The sequence below is a fragment of the Branchiostoma belcheri genome, unplaced genomic scaffold, assembly GCF_001625305.1.
Source record: "Branchiostoma belcheri isolate BF01 breed outbred unplaced genomic scaffold, Haploidv18h27 scaffold312, whole genome shotgun sequence".
NCBI lineage: Eukaryota > Metazoa > Chordata > Leptocardii > Amphioxiformes > Branchiostomatidae > Branchiostoma > Branchiostoma belcheri.
The window spans coordinates 211-9,711 of record NW_017803924.1 but is presented as its reverse complement, the minus strand read 5'-3'; the positions used below and the strand labels follow the sequence as shown (position 1 = coordinate 9,711).

The 9,501-nt window shown below is 41.4% G+C and overlaps 1 pseudogene; it reads left to right on the top strand.

Annotated features, from left to right (window-relative positions):
- The first annotated feature begins 4,644 nt into the window (after positions 1–4,644).
- LOC109474729 lies at positions 4,645–8,494 on the top strand (annotated as a pseudogene).
- The last annotated feature ends 1,007 nt before the right edge of the window (positions 8,495–9,501 follow it).

Below are 9,501 nucleotides of genomic sequence, written 5' to 3'. Positions count from 1 at the left end.
TATCCATTCTGTTTCAACTTTCATGGAAGAATGTGTTTCTTGTAGACAGTAAATTTGGTAATTTTTGTCTTTTAACCATGTGAATACTTCATGTCGTTTTCTGCGGTCGCCCAGCCCATTGCAATTATAACTACAAATATTGACTTTGGGCGAAGTCATAAATAGGGATGAAAATATCTAATACTCTATAAAAATAAATAAGGGCTGGGCGTCCGCAGAAAGCGAAAATTGAAGTAAATGAACCAGTGTGAAAAACTTGTCTTATATCTATCAGGCAACAGGGTTTTTCATAATATGTACTACAATAAACAATATATCCACTACATGAAACAAACAGAGACATAAGGTAACATGCCATGCATAAATAAAGTGAAACATGCATCAAAACAAACAGTGCGTGTCTTCTTATCGCAACACAACTTTACAATGGTTTACTTTTGTTTGTAAACTGAACACTAGCGACTAGAGGGCGTAAAAAGCCCCCGCTCACAATCAGATGTAATTATATTTCATAAGAAAAAATTACACGATAGTACTAATGTCAATATAGGATTCAATATCATTATCAGGTGAGCTTCCCCCCCCCAAAAAAAAGACTCGTAATATTTCACAAGTAAATTGATTAAATATTTCATTACCCTCCAAGGAAATAAATAGGCACTACCTGATCGTAACCCCCACCCCCCCGAAAAGAGAAAAATCCGGCACATAATCCATTTTAAATATATAAAGAAGGAAGGGAGAAAACAAACCGAGTAACTCTAATCAGTTCAGTCTCTACCGTCCCTCCTTTCAGGGGCAGTCCACTTGTGCCAAGGGTTCAAAGACATTGGTGACAGTAGTGTGTGTTTGTATGTGTGTGACTGTGTGTGTGTGTGTGTACAGTAGTATAATGTGTGTGTGTGTGTGTGTGTGTACAGTATGTGTGTGTGTGTGTATGTACAGTAGTGTGTGTGTGTGTGTGTGTGTGTACAGAAGTGTGTGTGTGTGTGTGTGCAGTAGTGTGTGTTTGTATGTGTGTGTGTGTGTGTACAGTAATTGTGTGTGTGTATGTACAGTAGTATGTGTGTGTGTACAATAGTATGTGTGCTTGTATGTATGTACAGTAGTATGTGTGTGTGTGTGTGTGATCATAAAGGTGTGTAATTATATCACAATGTGCTGCAAGAAAAATCTGCAGTAAAGGTTTACATATTGGCCAGAGACCAGGCGACGTTCTTCTCAGGAGATAGAATAGGGGAGATGAGGTTGTCCCAAGTGTACAGAGCAGTTGGGGTTTTGACCAGCTTATTATGATACCCTTACTGACTTCAACCGGTTACAAGTGTGCATTCTTGGTATATGAATGGGGACTATGAATCTTATAATACAACATGTAGTTATGTTTGAGTTCTTTTTGGAGTCGGTGGAAGACAAACATTATTTTTCGAGTGGGTCCTGCAATTTTCTTTTTTTTTCTGAAAATGTGGATGGAATTTAGTGGCTGAAGTTCAATAATGAGCGTTCCTTTTTTTTTTTGGCAATTAGCAATTGGACAGAAGAAGCTGAGTTATAATTAGCTCTAGTGTGCACACGCCGAATGGCGGTTATCCCGCTGCTATACCGATACCATATTTGATGAGCAGAACAAGCTAGGGTAGTCGGAATCTGCTACCTGGTCTGGTCTGCATGATTCCACAGAACTAGTACCAACAAAAGTCATAAGCAGTCCTAAGAATTCTTTTTTTCTGCATGCCTGCATTTCAGGTGCAGGTTACATTGTGGACAATGTACCTGCACCAGGCAAATCACAAAACAAAAATACAGATCAGTATGGATCACAATGTACAGAAACCATAATTTGCCATATACATGTATTATCTATACTTCATACAATGTAGGTGGTAGAAGTACTGCAGAAAACAAAAGTCCACATGTATAAACAATGTACACTTGTATAAACACAGTACATAGACCGATTCAAGTAGACATCAGGTTTAAACCTGCACATAAGAATAAAGCATGCCCCACAGGCATCAAACAAGGGCAATTATGCATTGGCATTGGGTGATATGTCAGTGTCATCTTCCTATTCTTTAAGCAAAATACTTAAAAATCAAAAACTGCAGAAGGGAAAAGGTGACAAACAGGATCATCATGTGATGATAGCATTAAATAAACAACAAAATGTGGAATAAAACATGAAGGAATGAATACAGTGTGGTGAATGAAAACAGGGCATGGGTAACAAAATAGAAAATGTAAGTTGTTATGTATATTTTAGTTATTTTACACTAAGTTTCATTGTTCTTTTCTAGTTGTAATCTGCAATTAGCCCCCCGGCATGAATTTGCAATAAACTTCAATTATACTTCCGTGCACATGTCAATTTTCCATGAAATTTTGCTACCGCGAATATAAAGTGATTTACAGTATGCTCCTGAAAAAGGAGTTTGACCAATAATCATATTAGTTATGACGCCATAAACTTACCAGAGGTGATTAATTCCATTATCAAAAAGCCAGAAGGCGTCTACTCAATCAGTAGGCTCCATTAGCCATTGGCTATCAGGTCATAACCTCAAAAGTGGTGGTTATTGGACCAAAATTTGGACAGTACCATTATACAGGTATATACTAGTATCTATTAAAAATGTATTAAAATCTACTTTGAATAAAAGTAGTACACTGCCAATGTCATGTGACCACTGCAGATGATTACGGTAAATGGTCTATTTTTCTGTCCATGCCATCTTGTTTCAAGTAACAGAGGTTTTTGTGGCAAAGGAGGAATTTTATAAAGGAATTTGTGTCAAATCCACGGTGTGAAATCACTGTGTCAGTTGAATCTATGATGATAACATTAATGTCCTGCCTTATCCTTGGTGTATATAGTACTAGTGATACACTAGTAATCTCTGGTCAGGTGCGATAACCACCTCATAACACGTCGTTCACAATACGCTCACTTGGTGTTTTTTTTTGGTGGTTGACCAGAGATTATCTCACCATATACTGGTACACCTTGGATATACTGGTACACCTTGGGCCGGGTATTAACCCTTCATGAGTTGACTATTCAAACCGGTTACCTCTACAATTTATCCCAATTTCCCAAAACTTACAGACAAACAAAAAACTCTTCTTCTTTCAACCACATTAGAAAAGGTGGGACATTAGGTCTTCCATGGTTTACAGAAGAGAAGTCAAACCCTTCAGACATAGTTTTAGACATATATATTAGATTTCATTGTGTACTTTTTGAAGTTATTTTATACTCTGTTTCAGAGTTCTTTTAGGTTTGTAACTTGCAATTAGCCTTTGGACATGGATTTTTAATAAACTTCTCATCAATCGACCAATCAGCGTAGACCAAAATGCCACAAATGGAACATGTTCTGTTCGAATGACGTCAGATCCATGTGACAAAACAATTTTCCAGAGACAGCAGGTCATAATGGAGGTGCAATTTAAACTCCAAGTCAGAGATTTTGTCGAGTGAGATGTCCAGCGGTACCACCGTCCAGTTACTAGTAGCTACTCAAGAAGTAGCTAATAAGGGCGCATGGACAAATTTACGTGTTTGGCCACACCTTCAGGTGATATCTGTTGTCTTAACACAGTGAAGTTTCTTGAATAGTGGTTATTTGGGCTATAAAAGCAGGCCTAGACCCCAAGCAGACCTTTTTCTCAGACCGGGTAGGTTTTTCCGCCTGTTGAACTGGATCGGTTTTTCCGTAAACCCATGTGGGTCGCGATCATGGGGGAGGGGGGCGGTTCGCCTCGGCTTTATATTTGATACAGGCTCCGGTCTAAAAAAAAATAAATTGACGTTGGACCACCAGAACTCCGATACACAACAAGAAGAAAGAAATTACAAACTTCCTACCCCCAAACAGCAAAAAGCCACGGTTGTAGACCCGTACCCCTCCCCACCGACCGTATGTTTACGTAAGTTTATACGACGTTTTGGCATCCTTACCTGAGAAAAAACTGCCCAGAACTTGTCCAAATAGCTGTCCACACTCTGAAGGTGAATTACTCGATCTTCATCACCTCAAAAATTGCAGATTTCGGACAATTTAACCAAAATGCGTGCGTATACTGGGTATAGCAAACACCAACGCGTCCAGTCGATCGGTGCCTGGTTTCACAGTACCCGGTACAATCACGTGGTGCGCTGTCCATGGCCAATAATACGAGCGCTGTGGCCGATATCCTCCCGAGAGGATAGCAATGCGTTATCACGTCCTCTGGAGGACGGGAGGACGTCCTTCAGGCCCTTACTTATGCACTTATTGGCATGCCTATAAGTCCTTTACTATCTGATATTGGTTTTGTAGCCGGTGCTCAAGTAGTGTCAGAGTCATGTTTTTGGCAGGATCATGTATATGGCTTGACACCGGATCTAGAGGGGTTAGAGACAGCTCCCTCCCATAGGGCTCTACTTCAATTTTGGTTTTAAATTGGGCGATTGTTAGTTTATACTGGGAAGCTACAAACACATAAATTTGCAGTTTATACCATAGACTTTTAAATAGGGACAGAAGAGATAATCAGTAAACAATCCTGACGGTGTAATTATACCAGTTGTCAACTGACCTCGTCGTCCACCTACAAAGTGGCTATTGCGCACGCGCAAAAATGTCTGCATACTTGACAAACATGGCGGTATTCGTCGACTGGATAACTGAGTCTGTCCGAGAGATTTTTCAGATCTCTGGGCTGACTCTGCAGACTTTTCTCGTCTTCGGTACGGCCTTTCTTCTGGCTTGTTTCCTCTTAAAGCGTCAGCCGAGAAACCTGCCTCCCGACCCGGCAGGACGTGTGCCTGTTCTCGGGCACCTCCTCGCCTTGGGCCGAGCGCCTCACCTCAAGCTGACGGCGTGGAGGCGGCAGTACGGGGACGTCTTCACCGTCAGGATGGGGATGGAAGATGTGGTGGTTCTGAACGGCTACACTGCCGTCAAGGACGCGCTCGTGGACAGGTCCGAGCTGTTCGCCTCCAGACCGGAAAACTACATGCTTGATGTTATCTTTGGTTTTGGAAAGGGTAACTATTTCTTACTTGTTTAATTTTTCATACACAAAGGGGCCAGGAAGTTCCTGTTATCAATTTTTGTTATCATTTACCAAAGCCCTTCTCATACCATTAGTATAGTGGTGGTGTCTGTCTGTACATGTGTTTCTATATCATTCTGGCAACACAAACCCAGTTGCATACAATAGTGTACCAGTCCACCCACTGCCTGTTAGTGCACGAATAACACCCTACTCACTAGACCATTACACCAGGCCTTCTGTTTTCTAAATAGCGATCTATTATATAGACTGTTTGTGGAGTAATGTGAGAGTCAGAAGAGAAGAGAGTTTGAACCAGAAAGGTCGAGAGAGCGGTCGTGCCCTGAAGCACAAATATACATGGTGGTTAATAGAGGTCATTCATTGTGATATAACCAGTTGCTGCTGCTGCGAAGCTGGTATGTTACGACGATGGGCGTTTGCACAGAATTTTGAAATACAGACATGTAAGAATACGATTTCTTTTTCCTTTAAGACGTTGGAAATGCACGCTGGGGGCCCGAGTTCAAACAGAGGAAGAAGTTTTGTCTCACAGCCTTGAAGACCCTGGGTATGACGGTCGGACCTGGCAGCATTGAGGAGAAAATCTGAGAGGAGGCGGGATGTCTCCGCAACAGGGTAAGATAAGATTAGATCAGTAATATGCTCTCTCTCTCTCTCTCTCTCTCTCTCTCTCTCTCTCTCTCGCGCGCGCGCGCGCTAGCGCTCTCTCGAGTTCTGTGCCATCCTCTACAATTGAAGGAAATTCTTTTAAGCAACCTGGTATGTTTTGAGAGCTCCGAAGATCAGATTGATACTACATACGCTGGTATATACATGTATATATACATTCATACACTTTGTATGTTTTATAAATGAGCAAAACTGGATATCACATGTCCTTATATCATCTTCAGATGGCAGGATACCGGGAGAAGCCCTTTGACGTTTCAAACGACGTAAGCGTTGCTGTCGCAAACGTCATCTGCGGCATGACGTTCGGGAAGTGCTATGACTACGAGGACAAGACGTTGCGGGAGCTCTTAGATGCCATATCTAAGGTCGTAGCTGAAATTAAATCTGGACAGATCATCAGCGTCTTCCCTTTCCTACGGTTTGTTCCTGGAAGTGAGTAACTTATTAATAATTCCATTCAAAACTCTTATAGTATGGGCGGCCACTTTCTTCATCGTCAAATTTTCTGCGAGGCCATAAAAGAATCGACCACCCATCCGGCCTGGCCCGCCGTCCAAATGTTCAGGATATTTTACTATACGTGTGGTCAAGTGGCAACGTTAAGGTAACTTTTGACCTATGCATAATTGCTTCTCTGGTTTAACAAATCAGATAGGCCTGCAGCATTTTTTTTATATTTCATATTTTTATCAGCCTATTTCTTGTGCTTTCTCATAGTAAACGGAACCTGTAAGGAAGTGATGAAACAGAACTCCAAGATTCAGCGAGTGTTGTGGGATGAGATCGCCCGCCATCGCGAGAACCTGGATCGCAAGAACCCGCGAGACTTCCTCGACTTCTGCCTGCTGGAGCTGGAACGGCAGGAAAGATTGGACGGCATGACAAAAGAGAATGCCATGTACCTTGCAAGCGACCTCTTCTTTACAGGCACTGAGACAACCACCACCACCCTGCTGTGGGGTCTGCTCTACATGACTTTGAACCCCGACGTTCAAAAAAAGGTACTAGTCGTGTCATGCCGGTCTATGTGAAACATAACTGGACCTCGGCAAAGATAATTAGAAATCTAGGTTTTAGTCCTTATTTTATTTTATTTTATCTTATTTTATTTTATTTTACTTTATTTTATTTTATTTATTGGAATTGTAACAGTACAATGCACGTGGGACATATACACAGTCTGAATATTACAAACACATACAAAAATATGATTGGATTTAGGTGATTTAGGCCCTTTTACTTCAAGGGAACTTTTTAACAATAAAACAAAGTACATCATAACTAATGCTACGTATCAGTCTACCTGTCCAATGGCTACTTTATGTCCATACGGGTTCTATTACGAGTATTTCTCATCCTTTGCATAACATACTACCAAACAGCAATATTTTTCACATTTTCTGTGACGTTTAGATAGACTATTTTTCTGAAGCTTACATCAATACAATTTTGATCAGGTACACGAGGAGCTTGATGCCGTTGTTGGTGAGGGTCTGCCCACCCTGTCCCACCGTTCCCAGCTGCCCTACGTGAACGCCTGCCTCCTGGAGGTCATGAGGATCCGGACCCTCGTACCTCTCTCGGTCCCTCACGCCCCCTCGGAGACGGTCAAAGTACGGGGCTATGACATCCCTAAGGGAACCCAGCAAAATATCACATATTCTTTTTCTAACGTGCGGGGATACGGCATCCCTAAGGGAACCCAGGTATGCTTAAGGGAACCCAGGTATGCTTCCCAGCAAAAGATCACACTTTTTTCCAGCTGCCCTACGTGAACGCCTGTCTGCTGGAGGTCATGAGGATCCGACCCATCGTACCTCTGATACCTCCTCACGCTACGACTGATGCTGTTTAAGTGCGGGGATACGACATCCCAAAGGGGACTCAGGTAGTTCTGCCTTTTGCCATGTTTGACACCCTGCGTATTTTTCTGAACAGTCAACCATGGCAGCCTGGGTGTCATCCTCTTTGCATGCCGGGGCTGCTATGTAGGAGACCCGGCATAAAAATAGGATGGCACTCAGGCTACCCTGGCCATGCAATTCTACTGTACATTAATATACCTGCCAAGCAGGCCACTTTTCTTGGGTAGGTTTGACTTTTTGACTTGACTGTATTTAGCATGTTATAAAACTAGATCAATTTCCTTTTCCTTGACTGGTTGTTGTCCGTCTCTTTGATCCAGGTACTACCTAACCTATACTCCCTCCACACTGACCCCGCCTACTGGCCTGATCCGGACCGGTTTGAACCCGGAAGGTTTCTGGACGCGGAAGGAAACGTCATCAACAAGCCTGAGTCTTTCATGCCTTTTTCAGGGGGTAAGTCTTCTAAATATTAATTCATTGGGGCCACGTGTATGATGATTAAACACTTACTATTCGACGGTGACTTGCCTTACAACCCTTCATTCCTTATTTCCAGGCCGACGTGTGTGTCTTGGGGAGCAGCTGGCCAGGATGGAACTTTTCCTCTTCTTCTCAACCCTGCTGCAGTCCTTCACCTTCAGGACGCCAGAGGGCGCTTCTCCTCCAACCACTGACGGCGTCTTCGGTACCACGTTGACCCCGCCTCCGTTTAAGCTCTGCGCGATCCCACGTTAGTTTATTGGATAGACTTTTGAGAAATTACGTGATTTTCTGCTCAATATTGTCTAGATGGAAACTGTTAATTTGTAAGAAATATCGTGATTTTCTCCTCAATATTATGTAGATGAAAATTACAGTAAAACGTTAAACTTTATTTCAACACACAATTATACAGGGATTAAATTTTTAGCGACCACTGTCGCCTTCTTCAGGATAATAAATGACCAATCACTTCACAACGTGATCTCGCGAGAGTTACAGTTACAAACACGTGACCTTAATAACACGAGACTTTACTGATATGTGACGTGAGCATGCAATTAATGAAAAGTGCCATGGAGTTTATATCGTCCACCATCTCGTGATACATAATAGTAGATCAAATTGTTAGTCTTCTACCTTCTATATTACACATTTCACAACATGAACTCTTTGGCAACAGCACGCTTAACCCTCAACAGAACACCCTCCCGGACTGATTAATCTGTTCACCGTGGGGTCCGCGCGGACCCCAGAGCTAGTTTTTTGCTTAATTTTTAGAAATTATCAACGTGCTACCAGCTCAATTTGTTTTGCAAACTGATGTGGGAACCTCTGTGTCCACATTAGCATACAAAAATCATACATTTTGAACTTTTTTTACTATTTTTTGGTGAAGAAAAGAAGACAAGAAGAAATAACCGATTTTTAAACCCATTTCAGACTGAAGGGGCTTTTGAGGCCCAACTTTGATCTCAGATAGCGGCTAAACGGCTTGCGCTAGAAGTATCAAATTTGGAGACCTTTCCTAAAATGTGTCTGGAAAAAAGTTCATATTAGTTTAATACTAGTAAGTTGATGTTTTTTTGTGTTGCCATGGCAACGGGTAGTTTTTTTTAAAAATAGAAGTAATTTTGGTTTTAACATAAAAATTTTTATATAAAATTACACTTCTTTTCCAACATTAATAACATCTTACATAATTAAATATAAGTTAAATCATTTAATATGCTTAGAATATGCTAATTTGATGACGTCATTGGTCAAAATCCAATATGGCGGACTATATTATTAGCTCTGACGTCATATGACGTCATTATTACACCAAAGTTATTAAAATTTAATTTTTTTACTACACCATTCTCTGAAAACTTGGTAGACATACGATGAGTGCATAAAAACATATAAAAACGGAAAT